Source organism: Oncorhynchus clarkii, chromosome 22 (assembly GCF_045791955.1).
Source record: "Oncorhynchus clarkii lewisi isolate Uvic-CL-2024 chromosome 22, UVic_Ocla_1.0, whole genome shotgun sequence".
Lineage (NCBI taxonomy): Eukaryota > Metazoa > Chordata > Actinopteri > Salmoniformes > Salmonidae > Oncorhynchus > Oncorhynchus clarkii.
In genome coordinates, this window is record NC_092168.1 from 10045443 (window position 1) to 10063768 (window position 18326).

Here is an 18326-nt window from a genome sequence, read left to right on the forward strand (position 1 = left end):
AGACCATTATAAAGTGAGAGACAACCCACAGGGTGTGATATGGTGGAAAGCCAAGAACACACTCCTTGGGCGGCAGGGTAGCCTAGTGGTTAGAGCGTTGGAGCAGCAACCGGAAGGTTGAAAGTTCAAATCCCTGAGCTAACAAGGTACAAATCTATTGTTCTGCCCCTGAACAGGCAGTTCCTAGGCCGTCATTGAAAATAAAAATGTGTTCTTAACTGCGCTCTAGCGACTCCTTGTGGTGGGCTGGGCACCTGCAGGCTGACCTCAGTTGTCAGGTGAACGGTGTTTCCGCCGACAGATTGGTGCGGCTGGCTTCCGGGCTATGTTTCAGAGAATGCTTGACTTGACCTTCACCTCTTGGGGAGTTACAAGAGTTACAACGATGAGGCAAGATCAAAATTGGAGAGACATTTTTTTTAAATACAAATGTTTTTTTTTGCTATGTATTGTTTCAAATCATAAGTGCATAGGTCTATGCCTATTTGGGAAGCATGCAATTTGGGCAGTGTGCGTGGCAATATGGCTAGATGATTATTGAGTTGCTGCTGTCAGTGAAAAGCATCTCTAATGTGTGAAGACAATGTGTCTTTGAATTTAATTTTAAATGTTGAGACAAGAAGAAGAGGATATGGCCTGTCTCTCTCCAGATTGCATGCATTCAGCTCTCCAGAATTGGCTCAGCTGTCTCCCACCAATTCTTGAGCATTCATTGTGTGAATTGTTTTCCCCTTGATTGTTTATTTCCCCCATTACATATGTCACCAGTAGGCTTACTAAATGTACCCTTAATCTCCATAATTTGGTTCCACTAATTTATGATAATACAAGTATTAATGACAGTCATTTAATGTTACCATTTTCATTCTCGGAGTGGAAATGCTGTTTGAAGGGTTTATTCATAACCATAATTTACGAGTTTTGATTTGGTTCCTGATTGTCTTAATTAACTCACCACGTCCATAACTAATATGCTTTGCTTCTCATGGCTGTTTTCTTCAACTCACACAGTAAGTCAATGAAGTCTCTTTATATTCAGTGGAACGTTGTAAAAAAAACAGCTGTCTGTCCCGAGCTCACTGGCGCGGGAAACTCTGAGGAACAAAAATAGGCTGCTTGATACAATGTAGCACTTCACATAGCGCTAGCTCAAGAAAACCGACAGAAAGGGAGGCAGACAGGCGGAGTAGAGCGGAGTAGAGAGATTAATGCGATTGAAAGAACCTTCATTTTCATCTGGATATTTTCTACTGTTTTTATTTGTCTGCTTTAGGCCTGTGTATTTTACTTAATTGACTAAGTTATAGGCCTACTGCTGTATTGGCCTGGGCTATAGGCTATCTCTGAGTTCCAGGCGCTCATTTCTTTTGTCGCCAATGGATCAGGGTATATCAATATGGTAGAGGCTGGTGCTCTTGCATTAGTTGAATTTTAACCTTCAGATTTATATCATTTTAATTCAGATTTTTATGATTCACCACGTGACAATGATTTTGAGAACGGAAAATGTTATTAATGAAATTAAACTTTTCCACAAAAATGCGCATATGAATATAATCATAACTGGCATGCAGATAGGTATAAATGGTAGGATAAATTGTAAGCTTCCCCAAACTTGAAACTCAAGAGCCGCTTTGAGTCTTTACTATAACACCCATAAAAAAAATGTGCCACACATAAGAGGTCACTTGAAGAATACATGCCTGCCCATAGAAATCAAATGCCCATCCAACTGATTCGTTCTGGCGCCGGTCCTGCAAATCCTTTACTGTTACCAATGCCTCACTGAAGGGGTTGGTTCAATGTTAATACAAGGCAATCTATTCAGGAAGTAAACTGAAATTCCAATTAAATAATTGAAGGCCATCTACTTTCAATTACTGTTCAATAAGCTCAAAAAGAGAAGCGCTGTATGTTCAAGATTTTTCAATTTTCGGGATTTAAAATTCAAATCACTTCTTGAATTGCCTGACTTCGAATGGACCCCAACCCTAAGTCACACCTATTTCTCTAGAGGTAAAATACTACCACATTGTATGACTACATTTTATCCATGATATCTGACCTCCACGATAAAACAGTCATTATGATGGATGAGTAGGCTACTGACTTCAAAACGCTGCAGAAGTAAAGGTGTAGCCTATATCCAGGCGACAACTTTGGCCTGCTTTCTCTGCCAAGACTAAGATATTCTAATTGGAATGCTAGTAACAATATTACAACAAATGTTGATAGGCTACAACTTTGGCCTGCTTTCTCTGCCAAGACTAAGATATTCTAATTGGAATGCTAGTAACAATATTACAAAAAATGTTGCAAATATGTATTAGTATTCAATCAAACAAGAATACCCACATGTCTTGTAATATCTAATAGACAGTCTAGACTTAATATATAAATGGAACACTGTCCCAAACGAATGCTGAAAGATGAAAACACGTCATTCATAAAATGTAATTTTGTAGGCTACAGTAAAAATAACAAAACTTCAATACTTACAGAAAATACGTATTCTGTGAATCAATAAATGCAATGATGGAAGTCTCTACTGCCAACAACATGTTGCATTGGGTTAACAACACTAATAGCCTAATTCACAAATAATGTTTGATTGCTTGAAATGATCGGCCTATTAGGCTACTTCGATATTATTCAATTTACATCAAAGAATCAATCCAAAGGTCCCGCAGACAGGAAACCTATATATGAACGAAGAGCATAATTTCACGTCCCTATGATGTTGCTGGTTGGCAACCGTTATTGCGTGATACCTATTAACGTTTCTCCTGGTCCCTCTTCAGAATGCATTGCAGTAGTCACGACCCGACCCGTACCGATACATTGTAAACGAGTTCCCTTGCATTCTATTTGATATGCAGCGCAAATGATGTCTTTGGATACACCTATTCTCCGAAATAATCATATATAGCCGGGTAACCGCAGACGAACAAGCGATACGTTCTGGTACAATCTAACGTGAAAGCAGTACAGGCAAATGTAAATTTTCTCATCCGTGGTTGGCTGTAAGTCTTGTCGATCATAAAGCCATGCTCATAGCACCAAGGGCGTATGGTAAATGTATTTTTCTCCGTGTCCATCACATGGGAAATAGCCTACGCACAATACGCAAATACTGTACATACACCTTCCTAATTTTGAGTTTAATATGAATGATATGTTGGCTATATGAGAATGTAAGTACTGTAGTTTTTACACAGTTAATTATTTGTAAAAATGTAGGCTGTGTAAATCATGAATAAATAGTTATAACCCGTTGGTTGAAATTGTGTGACTGTAGTTTGGTGCTTCCTGAGTAATGGGTCAATATAGCCTACATGAATAATAATATTAATTATTATATGCCAGTTAAACCTAGATAAATATAACACATTTTGTACATTACAAACCAATATTACCCAGAATAATTAATAATTTCTCATTCTGGCATTGATTATGATCACAACAAAACTGAACTGATACACAGATAATGTGTTGAGTATGCCAGCTTTGCAACCTAGACTTTCTTGGCACAGCTCTGTTCACAAACAGTGGTGTCACTTTTCTACATCAAATAGTATAAAACACTGCCATCTGCTGATGATTTACCGGTAGTTGCGAGCCAGGGATGGCCAGAGGTGTAGCCTAAAATATGCCTAATAATGTTCATGTCTATTGTCCCAATAATGGAACATTTAGTAATCTTTCAGCTTCCGAAACGCATTACATTTAGAAGTATTTTAAAAGTTAGGCATGCTTATCAATACAACAAATGTACAGTAGGCTAGGTCTTTGAGCTATAGTTCTGTCCAAACATTGGGCATAATAATAATTTAAAAGATATGAATAGTTCAGACCAGAATGGTCCCTTTGCCCATGAACACCAAGGTAACCTGCCTAAATGGCTGTCAACCCGTAGCACTCACGTCTGTAGCCATGAAGTGCTTTGAAAGGCGGATCAACACCATTATCCCAGAAACCCTAGACCCACTCCAATTTGCATACCGCCCTAACAGATTCACAGATGACGCAATCTCTATTGCCCTCCACACTGCACTTTACCACCTGGACAAAAGGAACACCTACTTTAGAATTCTATTAATTGACTACAGCTCAGTGTTCAACACCATAGTGCCCACAAAGCTCATCACTAAGCTATGGACCCTGGGACTAAACACCTCCCTCTGCAACTGGATCCTGGACTTCCTGACAGACCGCCCCCCAGGTGGTAAGGGTAGGTAACAACACATCTGCCACGCTGATCCTCAAAATGGAGGCCCCTCAGGGGTGCGTGCTCAGTCCCCTCCTGTACTCCCTGTTCACACATGACTGCATGGCCACGCACGACTCCAACACCATCATTAAGTTTGCTGACGACACAACTGTGGTTGGCCTGATCACTAACAACAATGAGACAGCCTACAGGGAGGAGGTCAGAGACGTGGCAGTGTGGTGCCAGGATAACAACCTCTCCCTCAATGTGATCAAGACAAATGAGATGATCATGGACTACAGGAAAAGGAGGGCAGAGCGAGCCCCCATTCTCATCGAATGGGGCTGTAGTGCAGCAGGTTGAGAGCTTCAAGTTCCTTGGTGTCCACATCACCAGCAAACTATCATGGTCCAAACACACCAAGACAGTTGTGAAGAGGGCACAACAAAGCCTATTCCCCCTCAGGAGACTGAAAAGATTTGGCATGAGTCCCCAGATCCTCAAAAAGTTTGACAGCTGGACCATCGTGAACATCCTGACCTGTTGCATCACCGCCTGATATGGCAACTGCTCGGCCTCCGGCCACAAGGCACTACATATGGTAGTGCGTACAGCCCAGTACATCACTGGGGCCAAGTTTCCTGCCATTCAGGACCACTATACCAGGCGATGTCAGAGGAAGGCCCTAAAAATTGCCAGACTCCAGCCACCCTAGTCATAGACAGTTCTCTCTGCTACCGCATGGCAAGTGGTACCGGAGCGCCAAGTCTAGGTCCAAAAGGCTTCTTAACAGCTTCTGCCTCCCGTAAGACTCTGGTCAGGTGGCTGCCCGGACTATTTGCCCCCCCCCTTTTTACACTGCTTCTACTCTCTTTTTATTTTCTATGCATAGTAACTTTACCTACATGTACATGTTACCTCAATTGCCTCGACTGGTCCCCACACATTGACTCTATGCCAGTTCCCCCTGTATATGGCCTCTTTACTGTTATTTTATTGTTGCTCTTTAATTATTTGTTATTTTTCTATTTGCTTCTTTTTATTATTCTTCTTTTTAAAAAACATTTTTTACCTCAGTTTATTTTAGTAAATACTTTCTTAACACTTATTTTTCTTAAAAACTGCATTGTTGGTTAAAGGCTTGTAAGTAAGAATTTCACTGTAAGGTCTATACCCCTCTACACCTGTTGTATTCAGGGGCATGTGACAAATAACATTTGATTTATTTGATTTGATTTGAATTGATGCGTTTGGATGTAATTGGAAAACGAAAATGCATGCATATAATCCTTAAATGATTTATAAATCATTTACATTTATAAATTTAATTAATTCATTAATGTTAGATATCCTACATGACATCCACTAGATGTCAATAAAAGTATTGAACATAACGTGGACTTGATTTAGCGTGCCAGAAGTGCAGGGACGACAGAGTTTGGCCTTCACGTCCATTAGGACCAATGGAATGATTCCGAAATAAAAGCAACAACCCTGACTACCCGACGTGTCGTGTGAGCTAGTTCAAGCACATTGTACCCACATCTGAAATTAGAGTTTAAGAATGCGGGTTCGACAGTGGTAAAGACTGTGATGGTAGGCAACAATAAATATTTGCTCAACTACATTATAAAAAATCATAGTGCTAATGGAAATGTAATCCAAAGTTTAAAGTTTTCACCAAATTGCATGTCTTTTTCCCATTAATGGGATGGATGGAATGGGCAGTCGCATGGGCTCCCGAGTGCCGCAGCGGTCTAAGGCACTGCATCTCAGTGGTGTCACTACAGTCCCTGGTTCGAATCCAGGCTGTATCACATCCAGCCGTGATTGGGCGACCCACAATTGGCCCAGCGTCGTCCGGGATAGGCCCTCATTGTAAATAAGAATTTGTTCTTAACTGACTTGCCTAGTTACATTTTTTTTAAATAAATGGTTTTCAGCCATACAATTACGCATGGTTCATGCTCATGGCGGCGCTATTGCTGTATGCTCTTGGAAAACAGCAGTCTCCTGTGCTTTCTGAAATGGTTTCACCCAACCAGGTATAATAACCACGGGTTGCTGTAAGTAACATCATAAATGCACTGAGGCTGTGAAGAGGGAACTTGGAAACGTCTAGTAATGCGACGCCAAAGCAGACTGATAGACACCAGAACAAATATAGTCCTACCTGATTTAAAGGTGTTTACTCACTAACCATCTTTTTCTACAGTTGTGGGGAATTTCTCTGGATTTTTTTAAATCAAGTGCTCTTTTGGCTCTTTTTGGTTGTGCCAACTGAAAATTGAAAAGTGGAGATGAATTCTACCGCTTTCAATCAAACGGACAGTGCAGGACTTTTCAATAAGACTGAAGATATATTTTGCTGTAACTTTTCATCAGTGGTGACTGATAATGGCTTCGTGGCGGCGACTCCGGATGAGAGAAGTCTCTTTCTCATGAGAGTTGTCCAGATAGCAGTTATGTGCGTGTTATCGCTCACGGTGGTTTTCGGTATATTCTTTTTGGGCTGCAATCTTCTCATCAAGTCGGAGGGAATGATCAACTTTTTGGTGACGGACAGAAGACCATCCAAAGAGGTAGAAGCAGGCATTATTGGGGCATATTAGTAGCCTAAAGGGCGCTTTGGGAGACTTTGTCAAAATTACTTGTCCTACCACTGATGCCCAGATGATGAATCCACTTTTCACCAACAGCAGAGACAGAGACAGAGATACATGAATGGTCAAGTATCCACATAAGAACCAGTTTCTATTGTTCTGTTCTCGACAGTTTGCGAAAATGTAGGACAGAACAGGCCTATACTTAGACACTGTAGACACGCATATCTCCAATAATTAGCCGAAATTAGCTCTCACTTGTTTGACAAACACTCACGTAATTTAATATCTAGACGCTCTCTAATTGTTATAGCCCTTTTGTCAAAGTGACAATCGTTTTTTTTACTTCAAATACTGTCTCATATTGCTAAAGCAATGGGGATAAATGAATGTTTGAAAAATGCATATTGTAGGTTTTTTGCATACATGCAAGACAGTATAATGATTTGATCAGTGTGCCTAACGCGTTTCCTATTGAACAATTGTAGATAATGAGTGGTTAAATGTATGAACGTTGGAGATATAACAATACAACAACAACACTAGCTTTGTTTATTAGAATAAATGAATCCCCTAATTATGTTCAAGATTTTTTCCTTTTGATTGATTCAGCATTTCCATCAATCTGTTCTCAGGGTTAATTTGTGAAAATCATGGCTACAGTAGGACTAGTTGTTAGAGCGTGGCGCTTGTAATGCCAAGGTAGTGGGTTCGTTTCCCGGGACCACCTATTCGTAAAATGTATGCATGTATGGCTAAGTTGGATAAAAGCATCTGCTAAATTGTATCGAGGTCATTCTTATTACAAAGCCTTTCAAAATATAACAATTCTTCAACACCAATATATATATTATTATATAATAATATTATTTATTATTCTCATATCGCAAACTAAACATTTTTATATATTCTATTCAAAGTGTGCAAATGGCATTCATTTGACAGGGCACAATTGAAAGAGAATGTGTGACATTTGCGCCTTGTTGTCTTGCAGCCTAATGGTAGACCACTGAAACCAATGTGATGATAAGGGTTGGTTTTTCCACAATTGATGTGTGACGTCCTGGTCCCATTGATCATTCTGGGTTTTAATGGAAACCTGCCTGACTGTGTTTGTTCCATATCAGATGCTCAGGAAATATATACACTCTAAATGCTGGGTTAAAAAGCAACCCAACTATTCGTAGGGTGTAGGATATGCATTATGACCAAAATGAGAATTTAGACCACCATTTGTCTGGGGACCTTAAACATGATCAGTTGACAAATGTATGGCGTTAATCCGCTAGGACTTATCATGCTTTGGTCAATTCATTCTCTCTGAAGTGATGGACTGATGTTTTTTTTATTACAGTCTTACTGTCTTAGACATAGGCATATATGCACATTATTTACATTCATTATATAAACATAATTTTTTTTGTGTGGTGTAGATGGTTTAAAATACATGTAATTTTTACGCACATTATTATTTATTGCACTGCAGTGACTGACATTTTCTCATTTTCTGTCTGCATTATAAAGTTGTTCCTGTATAGACCATTGTGCGGCTTCTCTCCCCTCAGTGAAAGCATCTGTTGTTCTGCTCCTGGCTCACCTCATCTGGGCATCAGCACCACCCCCAGCTCCCCAGGGGGAACCAAACAGCACCTCCACAAAATGATTTGTCTTGTCAACCCAGACCAAGGAGGACGAAGCCACAGCACAATCTGCTGCATTCTGATAGGCCACCTGTGTCCCTGTGCTCTATGGACAGAGTTAAAACTAAAAAGCGACTACAGTCGTTTTACTTCCTCCAAAATCATGCTTCCTGCCTGCCTGGTGGTTGAGGACAAATCAATCTGGCGACCCATCAGAGTTAACTGAATTGCATTTGACATGGCCCATTATGATGTGTTATGATTGATGGACGGCAGCATAGCCTACGGGATGCGTCTCCGGCCAAAGTCCCCAGCCACTGTCTCACATATTAATTACAAATAGGACATTTTGTTTGTTAAATGGTCTTTAAAACTAATAATATGTCATTAGGCATTTTATGGGCAGCCATTACAGAGAAATTCATGATATTGCCATTTTCCCTAGATAAAATCTTCTAAGCACAAAAATGTTAATAGTATCTCATACATAAGTGTCAATTTGGTTGAACGTGAGTATACATTCAACACTATACTCTGAGTAACTCAATGAAGTTGAGTTAACCCAATGAAGTGTTACCCATTAGTTGAAATGGTCAGCCAGTAGTCATATAGAGATGGATGATTAGATTACCCTGAATACATTTGTGGTAGACTATGAGTTGTGAAAACTGACCTAACCTAAACTATGTTTAGCATCATCCAGTTATTAAAGCGGATTTAAGATTGTATCATTTTTGTTACTTTCATCAAAGCATCTTCTCTCTTCCTGTATTTAATTGTATTGTATTCTAATCATTTATTGCATTATTAAACATTTATTTCATTTATTTGAATGATTGCAATACTTGGTCATTTCCTTTATAAATTGGGGCGTATGCATCTGTAACTTGTAGGGCTGAGAATAGGTAAGGTACTGGCTCAACAGACAGGGTTGATTAAAGAAAAGGCAGCTGTAGTACGCCACACCTATTTATAACTGCCTTTGAAAGTGTGTGTGTGTGTGCGTGTGTGTGTGCGTGTAAAGCTCCCACTGAATAACTAATTGGTGAGGAGCCACATTCAAATTGTAGATCATGAGTCACGAGAAAAATATAATTAATGGGAAAACGGCAATTACCGGGTGCCGGTTTCGATTGAATAGTGCCCCTGCTATACTTGACTTTCCACTAAAGAAACTAAAAGCACACCTAGATGTTTACCTACTTGATTAAGGTAGTCCATTGCTTTTGATAATACGTTCCATTTCTGCCTATTGACGAGTCTTAGTGTGGCTTTATAGTCCAATCCTTGAATTAACCGCATCTCACACAGATCATGCGTGCACACTCTCTCTCTCACACGCACACACACACACAGTCTTGTAGAACTAACCTTGTGGGGACACACAATTCAGTCCTATTCAAAATCCTATTTTCCCTAACCCTTAACCCTAAACCTAACCCTAAACTTAACCCTAAGCCTAGCTCCTAACCCTAAAACTAACCCTAAACCTAATTCTAACCTTAACCTTAAACCCCCTAGAAAATAGCATTTGACCTTGTGGGGACTAACAAAATGTCCCCAGTTGATCACATGTGTTTGTTTACTATAATAGTATAGTTAAACACACACACACATGCATCCACACACACACATGCATGCACGCACACACACACACACACACACACACACACACACACACACACACACACACACACACACACACACACACACACACACACACACACACACACACACCATTTTAGCCTCATTCCTCCAACAAAAAACATAATCATGCGGCGACTTTGTTGAGATGTCTAATTTAGATCACAATAGTAGGCCGTATGTTTTTCTGGATATAATACTGAACCTCCCCTTCAGCGCAGTGTGATTGTTTCATGAACGAGTTGCTGTGAATCGCTCGCAGGAGAATGTTGTGGAGCAGTTTAATATCCAGCAGAGAACAATTTTCAGTCTGCTGAAGCACCACAGTAATGATGTCACTGAGCTAGTGGGGGGATCTCACACTGTGATGCAGACTTATACTGATACTGATGCTTTTGCCGACACGTTTGATGGTTTCATTCACAAAGACTGATTCGGGCTAGAAATGCAACTAATAATTGTAATGTGTTTGGTGATAATTCATAATTATAGGGTGGTGATGATCATCATTAACAGGAGGATAGTAGCTACAGATAATCGTACTGAGTATTGGTTGTTTTGTAGATCATGATTTGATGAAATGACATGTTGAATTGTTACAGCTATACTCTGGAGTACAGCAACACTCTGGAGCGTGGCATGAGAGCATCCCATCTCATCCTGAATCTCTGACAGTTTTCTGTTTTGAGACAGTGGTTTATGGAGGATCTGATGGTATGGTGGTATACACAGAGCAAAATGTAGAATCCATGCACATTAAGGATTCTTGCTTCACGGCCTGGCTGTCTGTCAAAAAAAAACATTGCCATGAAGAATTGCAGCAATAGGAATCGATGACTGACGCCTTTACACCCAGAAACAGTGAATCCCCAGTCTGGTTTCAGAGAGCTATTTATAGCCCATGGTGTTGTGCATCAAATCACCAAAGTGCCCCTCCCAGGCCTTAATGTGCAGCTGCTGCTGATGTACAGTATGTCTCCCAAATGGCACCATATTCCCCACTGTACATACTGGGCCCTGTACAGTATACAGTATAGGGCAGGGGTATTCAACTCTTACCCTACGATGTCTGGAGCCGGCTGTAATCTCTGTTCTACCCAATAATTAATTGCACCCAACTGGTGTCCCACGTCTAAACCAGTCCCCGGTGAGAGGTGAACAATGAAAAAAAGCAGTGGCACTGGCTTCGAGGTTCAGAGTTAAATTTGAGGGGAATAGGGAGCCATTTGGGACGCAGGCAATGACTAGTGTTGAGGGACAGGGCATCTCCAGGGTGTTGATTATGGCAAAAAAAATGCCTCAGGTCTGAGCCTGCAATAGACCTGCTGATTGGTGCAGAGCTCTGATGATTGGTGGAGGTAGTCAATGATCTCGATCGCCACTGACAGCTCCAAATTGCGGCAAGACAGACACAATCATCTCCCCTGTTCACTCCTTCCACCTAATTGGCACTGGATCCCCTTCTCCCACTACTTCCAAAGGCCATATCATGAGTCTGAGTCTGAGTCGAAGAAAGAAACACACAGAGACTCCTGTCACACGGAGACAAGGTAGTGAGTCAAATGAAATCACATTTTATTTGTCACATACACATGGTTAGCAGATGTTAATGCGAGTGTAGCAAAATGCTTGTGCTTCTAGTTCCGACAATGCAGTAATATCCAACGAGTAATCTAACCTTAGTCTAAAATAAGCACTGGGTAATGTCTCCTTGCCTCCTTCCGTAATGATTCACCAACATCAGTAATTGTGGGATTCAAGCGAGGGTGACAAATCCCTTTGGACTGGCTTTGGGGCAATTCCATTATATCTCATCTCAGCTGGGTGCCAGCGATGGGAGGATTGTTTCCAACCGAAATATCAAAGGGATTTAGTGTGTGTAACTTCTTGGTCTTAGGTGTCACAAAATTAGAAAAAATGAAATTGACTAGCGTAGAATATTGAAAATAATGCATTTCACCCATGGAAACATTCAAAATAATAATACTGTAGCCTACTGAAGTTCATAGATACAACGTGATTGCACTCCATGTAGATTTTTGCTGAGCTATACAGATACCCCTTTTCAAGTCCGTTTCACAGACACAGATCAAGCCTAGTCCTCATAGACTCAAAATCATTTCCGATGGACTGAAACTCTGCCCGGGAAACCGTCCTTAAGCATAGCCACGGGAAGTAAGGGTGCCGAGGGTGCTGCAGCAACCCCTGAACAATCAGCACCCTCCAAAACATTCTCAGCACCCCCCCCCCCCCCCCCATTTACAGTGCGTATTATGCAGTATACCACCCATTCCTCACAATATCACACACATCAATCAGTGCATGTTGCTTTAAAAGTCTGTTCTATTATGCCAATGCGATATTGATCTTGAAATCCATTTCAATTCTAGAGTAAGAGTGTTTGTGGGTGTATCGATCTCATGATGATCATCCAACTCTGTGCCAGTTAGTTTTCACTTTTATCATAAACTCATCACAGAGAATGAACTATTGCCATATTCTACTACTCTTGCTTTGAGATAAACACTTCTACATAGTAATTCCTTTTCCGGACACAGCTTTAAAGTATCTCCTTATCCGGACATAACTTTGAGCACAGCTGGCAGTTTGAGAGGACCTACAGCCTCTTCGCTTGCTGATGATCTTCAGCTAAACTTTTGAAACCCCTTTTTGAACATCGAGGCCACCCAGTTGATTGAATGCATAGCAGTGTTTATTCTGTCTAAACACTAACGTGTTTATAGTTTTTAGGGAACACCGGAGCACTGTTTACGCATAGTCTACTTCTACAGATTTTCCATGACGTTCATAATACTTCTATAAAAATCCATCATTTTACAGATCTAGAGTTACACAGTAGAACAATGACTGAACAGAAAAGCTTCGGTTTGCAATCCCTTTTGGGGTTTTGCCAACAGTAGCGGCATCAATAATAAATGGTGTGACTGAGGGAATCCTCATCAAACAAGGTGTTTAATAGAAATATGAATTATTTATCCACGGCTTGTTGCAGTGCACATGATCATCGTCTTTCTACTGTTTATACATTCGCTCATTTATATTTAATCACCTGTGTTGTCCAACACCTAAGAAGCGTAGCGGGTCCAACATTATTGGCGCCCTTGATAAAGATAAGTAAAAAATTATGTATAAAATGAATAATACAAATACTGAGCAATGTTTTTATTTTGTTATTTTTTAGGGGGTAAATCAGCTTTAATATTGTAGATAGATTGTAGCTTCCATCAATTAAATTGTCTGCACAACTTCCAATCCCCCATATATTTTTTTGCAAATATATATATATATATATTTATTTATTTTTCAAATATACACATACATTCATACACATATAAATACATGCATATATATACACTACTGGTCAACAGTTTTAGAACACCTACCCCTTCAAGGGTTTTTCTTAATTTTTTACTATTTTCTACATTATAGAATAAGACATGAAAACTATTAAATAACACATATGGAATCATGTAGTAGCCAAAAAAGTTTTAAACAAATCCACATTTATTTTATATTTTGTATTCTTCAAATAGCCACCCTTTGCCTTGAGGACAGCTTTGCACACTCTTGGCATTCTCTCAACCAGCTTCACCTGGAATGCTTTTCCAATGAGTTCCCACATATGCAGAGCACTTATTGGCCTCTTTTCCTCCACTCTGCGGTCCGACTCATCCCAAACCATCTCAATTTGATTGAGGTCGAGGGATTGTGGCTGGTCATCTGATGCAGCACTCCATCACTCTTCTTCATCAAATAGCCCTTCACAGCCTGAAGGTGTGTTGGGTCATTGTCCTGTTTAAAAACAAATGATAGCTCCATTAAGCCCAAACCAGATGGGATGGCGTATCACTGCAGAATGCTATGGTAGCCATGCTGGTTAAGTGTGCCTTGAATTCTAAATAAATCACAAACAGTGTCACCAGCAAAGCACCCCTACACCATAACACCTCCTACATGCTTACGGTGGGAAATACACATGCAGAGAACATCCGTTCACCCACACCGCGTCTCACAAAGACACAGCGGTTGGAACCAAAAATCTCCAATTTGGACTCCAGACCAAAGGACACATTTCCACTGGTCTAAATCAAATCAAATCAAATGTTATTTGTCACATACACATGGTTAGCAGATGTTAATGCGAGTGTAGCGAAATGCTTGTGCTTCTAGTTCCGACAATGCAGTAATAACCAACAAGTAATCTAACTAACAATTCCAAAACTACTGTCTTATACACAGTGTAAGGGGATAAAGAATATGTACATAAGGATATATGAATGAGTGATTGTACAGAACAGCATAGGCAGGATACAGTAGATGGTATCGAGTACAGTATATACATGAGGTGAGTATGTAAACAAAGTGGCATAGTTAAAGTGGCTAGTGATACATGTATTACATAAGGATGCAGTCGATGATATAGAGTACAGTATATACGTATGCATATGAGATGAATAATGTAGGGTAAGTAACATTATATAAGGTAGCATTGTTTAAAGTGGCTAGTGATATATTTACATCATTTCCCATCAATTCCCATTATTAAAGTGGCTGGAGTTGAGTCAGTGTCAGTGTCAGTGTCAGTGTGTTGGCAGCAGCCACTCAATGTTAGTGGTGGCTGTTTAACAGTCTGATGGCCTTGAGATAGAAGCTGTTTTTCAGTCTCTCGGTCCCAGCTTTGATGCACCTGTACTGACCTCGCCTTCTGGATAATAGCGGGGTGAACAGGCAGTGGCTCGGGTGGTTGATGTCCTTGATGATCTTTATGGCCTTCCTGTAACATCGGGTGGTGTAGGTGTCCTGGAGGGCAGGTAGTTTGCCCCCGGTGATGCGTTGTGCAGACCTCACTACCCTCTGGAGAGCCTTACGGTTGTGGGCGGAGCAGTTGCCGTACCAGGCGGTGATACAGCCCGCCAGGATGCTCTCGATTGTGCATCTGTAGAAGTTTGTGAGTGCTTTTGGTGACAAACCAAATTTCTTCAGCCTCCTGAGGTTGATAAGGCGCTGCTGCGCCTTCTTCACGATGCTGTCTGTGTGAGTGGACCAATTCAGTTTGTCTGTGATGTGTATGCCGAGGAACTTAAAACTTGCTACCCTCTCCACTACTGTTCCATCGATGTGGATAGGGGGGTGTTCCCTCTGTTGTTTCCTGAAGTCCACAATCATCTCCTTAGTTTTGTTGACGTTGAGTGTGAGGTTATTTTCCTGACACCACACTCCGAGGGCCCTCACCTCCTCCCTGTAGGCCGTCTCGTCGTTGTTGGTAATCAAGCCTACCACTGTTGTGTCGTCCGCAAACTTGATGATTGAGTTGGAGGCGTGCGTGGCCACGCAGTCGTGGGTGAACAGGGAATACAGGAGAGGGCTCAGAACGCACCCTTGTGGGGCCCCAGTGTTGAGGATCAGCGGGGTGGAGATGTTGTTGCCTACCCTCACCACCTGGGGGCGGCCCGTCAGGAAGTCCAGTACCCAGTTGCACAAGGCGGGGTCGAGACCCAGGGTCTCGAGCTTGATGACGAGCTTGGAGGGTACTATGGTGTTGAATGCCGAGCTGTAGTCGATGAACAGCATTCTCACATAGGTATTCCTCTTGTCCAGATGGGTTAGGGCAGTGTGCAGTGTGGTTGAGATTGCATCGTCTGTGGACCTATTTGGGCGGTAAGCAAATTGGAGTGGGTCTAGGGTGTCGGGTAGGGTGGAGGTGATATGGTCCTTGACTAGTCTCTCAAAGCACTTCATGATGACGGAAGTGAGTGCTACGGGGCGGTAGTCGTTTAGCTCAGTTACCTTAGCTTTCTTGGGAACAGGAACAATGGTGGCCCTCTTGAAGCATGTGGGAACAGCAGACTGGTATAGGGATTGATTGAATATGTCCGTAAACACACCGGCCAGCTGGTCTGCGCATGCTCTGAGGGCGCGGCTGGGGATGCCGTCTGGGCCTGCAGCCTTGCGAGGGTTAACACGTTTAAATGTCTTACTCACCTCGGCTGCAGTGAAGGAGAGTCTGCATGTTTTCGTTGCAGGCCGTGTCAGTGGCACTGTATTGTCCTCAAAGCAGGCAAAAAAGTTATTTAGTCTGCCTGGGAGCAGGACATCCTGGTCCGTGACTCGGCTGGATTTCTTCTTGTAGTCCGTGATTGACTGTAGACCCTGCCACATGCCTCTTGTGTCTGAGCCGTTGAATTGAGATTCTACTTTGTCTCTGTACTGACGCTTAGCTTGTTTGATAGCCTTGCGGAGGGAATAGCTGCACTGTTTGTATTCGGTCATGTTACCAGTCACCTTGCCCTGATTAAAAGCAGTGGTTCGCGCTTTCAGTTTCACGCGAATGCTGCCATCAATCCACGGTTTCTGGCTAGGGAATGTTTTAATCGTTGCTATGGGAACGACATCTTCAACGCACGTTCTAATGAACTCGCACACCGAATCAGCGTATACGCAATACGAAACATGTCCCAGTCCACGTGATGGAAGCAGTCTTGGAGTGTGGAGTCAGCTTGGTCGGACCAGCGTTGGACAGACCTCAGCGTGGGAGCCTCTTGTGTTAGTTTCTGTCTGTAGGCAGGGATCAACAAAATGGAGTCGTGGTCAGCTTTTCCGAAAGGAGGGTGGGGCAGGGCCTTATATGCGTCGCGGAAGTTAGAGTAACAATGATCCAAGGTTTTTCCACCCCTGGTTGCGCAATCGATATGCTGATAAAATGTTGGGAGTCTTGTTTTCATATTAGCCTTGTTAAAATCCCCAGCAACAATGAATGCAGCCTCCGGATAAATAGATTCCAGTTTGCAAAGAGTCAAATAAAGTTTGTTCAGAGCCATCGATGTGTCTGCTTGGGGGGGATATATACGGCTGTGATTATAATCTAAGAGAATTCTCTTGGTAGATAATGCGGTCTACATTTGTTTGTGAGGAATTCTAAATCAGGTGAACAGAAGGATTTGAGTTCCTGTATGTTTCTTTCATCACACCATGTCTCGTTAGTCATAAGGCATACGCCCCCGCCCCTCTTCTTACCAGAAAGATGTTTGTTTCTGTCGGCGCGATGCGTGGAGAAACCCGCTGGCTGCACCGCCCCCGATAGCGTCTCTCCAGTGAGCCATGTTTCCGTGAAGCAAAGAACGTTACAGTCTCTGATGTCCCTCTGGAATGCTACCCTTGCTCGGATTTCATCAACCTTGTTGTCAAGAGACTGGACATTGGCGAGAAGGATGCTAGGGAGTGGTGCACGATGTGCCCGTCTCCGGAGTCTGACCAGAAGACCGCCTCGTTTCCCTCTTTTTCGGAGTCGTTTTTTTGGGTCGCTGCATGGGATCCACTCCGTTGTCCTGGGTGAAAGGCAGAACACAGGATCCGCGTCGCGAAAAACATATTCTTGGTCGTACTGATGGTGAGTTGACGCTGATCTTATATTCAGTAGTTCTTCTCGACTGTATGTAATGAAACCTAAGATGACCTGGGGTACTAATGTAAGAAATAACACATAAAAAAACAAAACACTGCATAGTTTCCTAGGAACGCGAAGCAAGGCGGCCATCTCTGTCGGCGCCGGAAGAAGTCCATTGCTAATGTCCATTGCTCGTGTTTCTTGGCACAAGCAAGTCTCTTCTTCTTATTGGTGTCCTTTAGTAGTGGTTTCTTTGCAGCAATTCAACCATGAAGGCCTGATTCAAACATTCTCTTCTAAACGGTTGATGATGAAATGTGTCTAATACTTGAACTATGTGAAGCATTTATTTGGGCTACAATTTCTGAGGCTGGTAACTCTAATGAACTTACTCTCTGCAGAAGAGGTAACTCTGGGACTTCCATTCCTGTGGCAGTCCTCACGAGAGCCAGTTTCATCATAACGCTTGATGGTTTTAGCGAATGCACTTTAAGAAATTTGAAAAGTTCTTGAAATGTTCCGTATTGACTGACCTTCATGACTTAAAGTAATGATGGACTGTCGTTTCCCTTTGCTTCTTTGAGCTGTTCTTGACATAATATGGACTTGGTCTTTTACCAAATATGGCTACCTTCTGTATACCCCCTCCCCTCACATCACAAGTGATTGGCTCGAACGCATTAAGGAAAGAAATTTCACAAATTAACTTTTGAAGGCACACCTGTTAATGAAATGCATTCCAGGTGAATATCTCATGAAGCTGGTTGAGAGAATTCCAAGAGTGTGCAAAGCCTTCATCAAGGCAAAGGGTGGCTATTTAAAGA

The 18326-nt window shown here is 41.9% G+C and overlaps 1 protein-coding gene across 1 annotated transcript in view; it reads right to left on the reverse strand.

Annotated features, from left to right (window-relative positions):
- Window positions 1-2992, reverse strand: part of LOC139380323 (polypeptide N-acetylgalactosaminyltransferase 13) — an 84852-nt gene extending 81860 nt beyond the window's left edge. The window contains exon 1 of the mRNA XM_071122923.1: window positions 2500-2992. The gene's annotated coding sequence lies outside the window, so the exon portion shown is untranslated. The remainder of the gene's footprint in view (window positions 1-2499) is intronic.
- Window positions 2993-18326: the final 15334 nt, after the last annotated feature.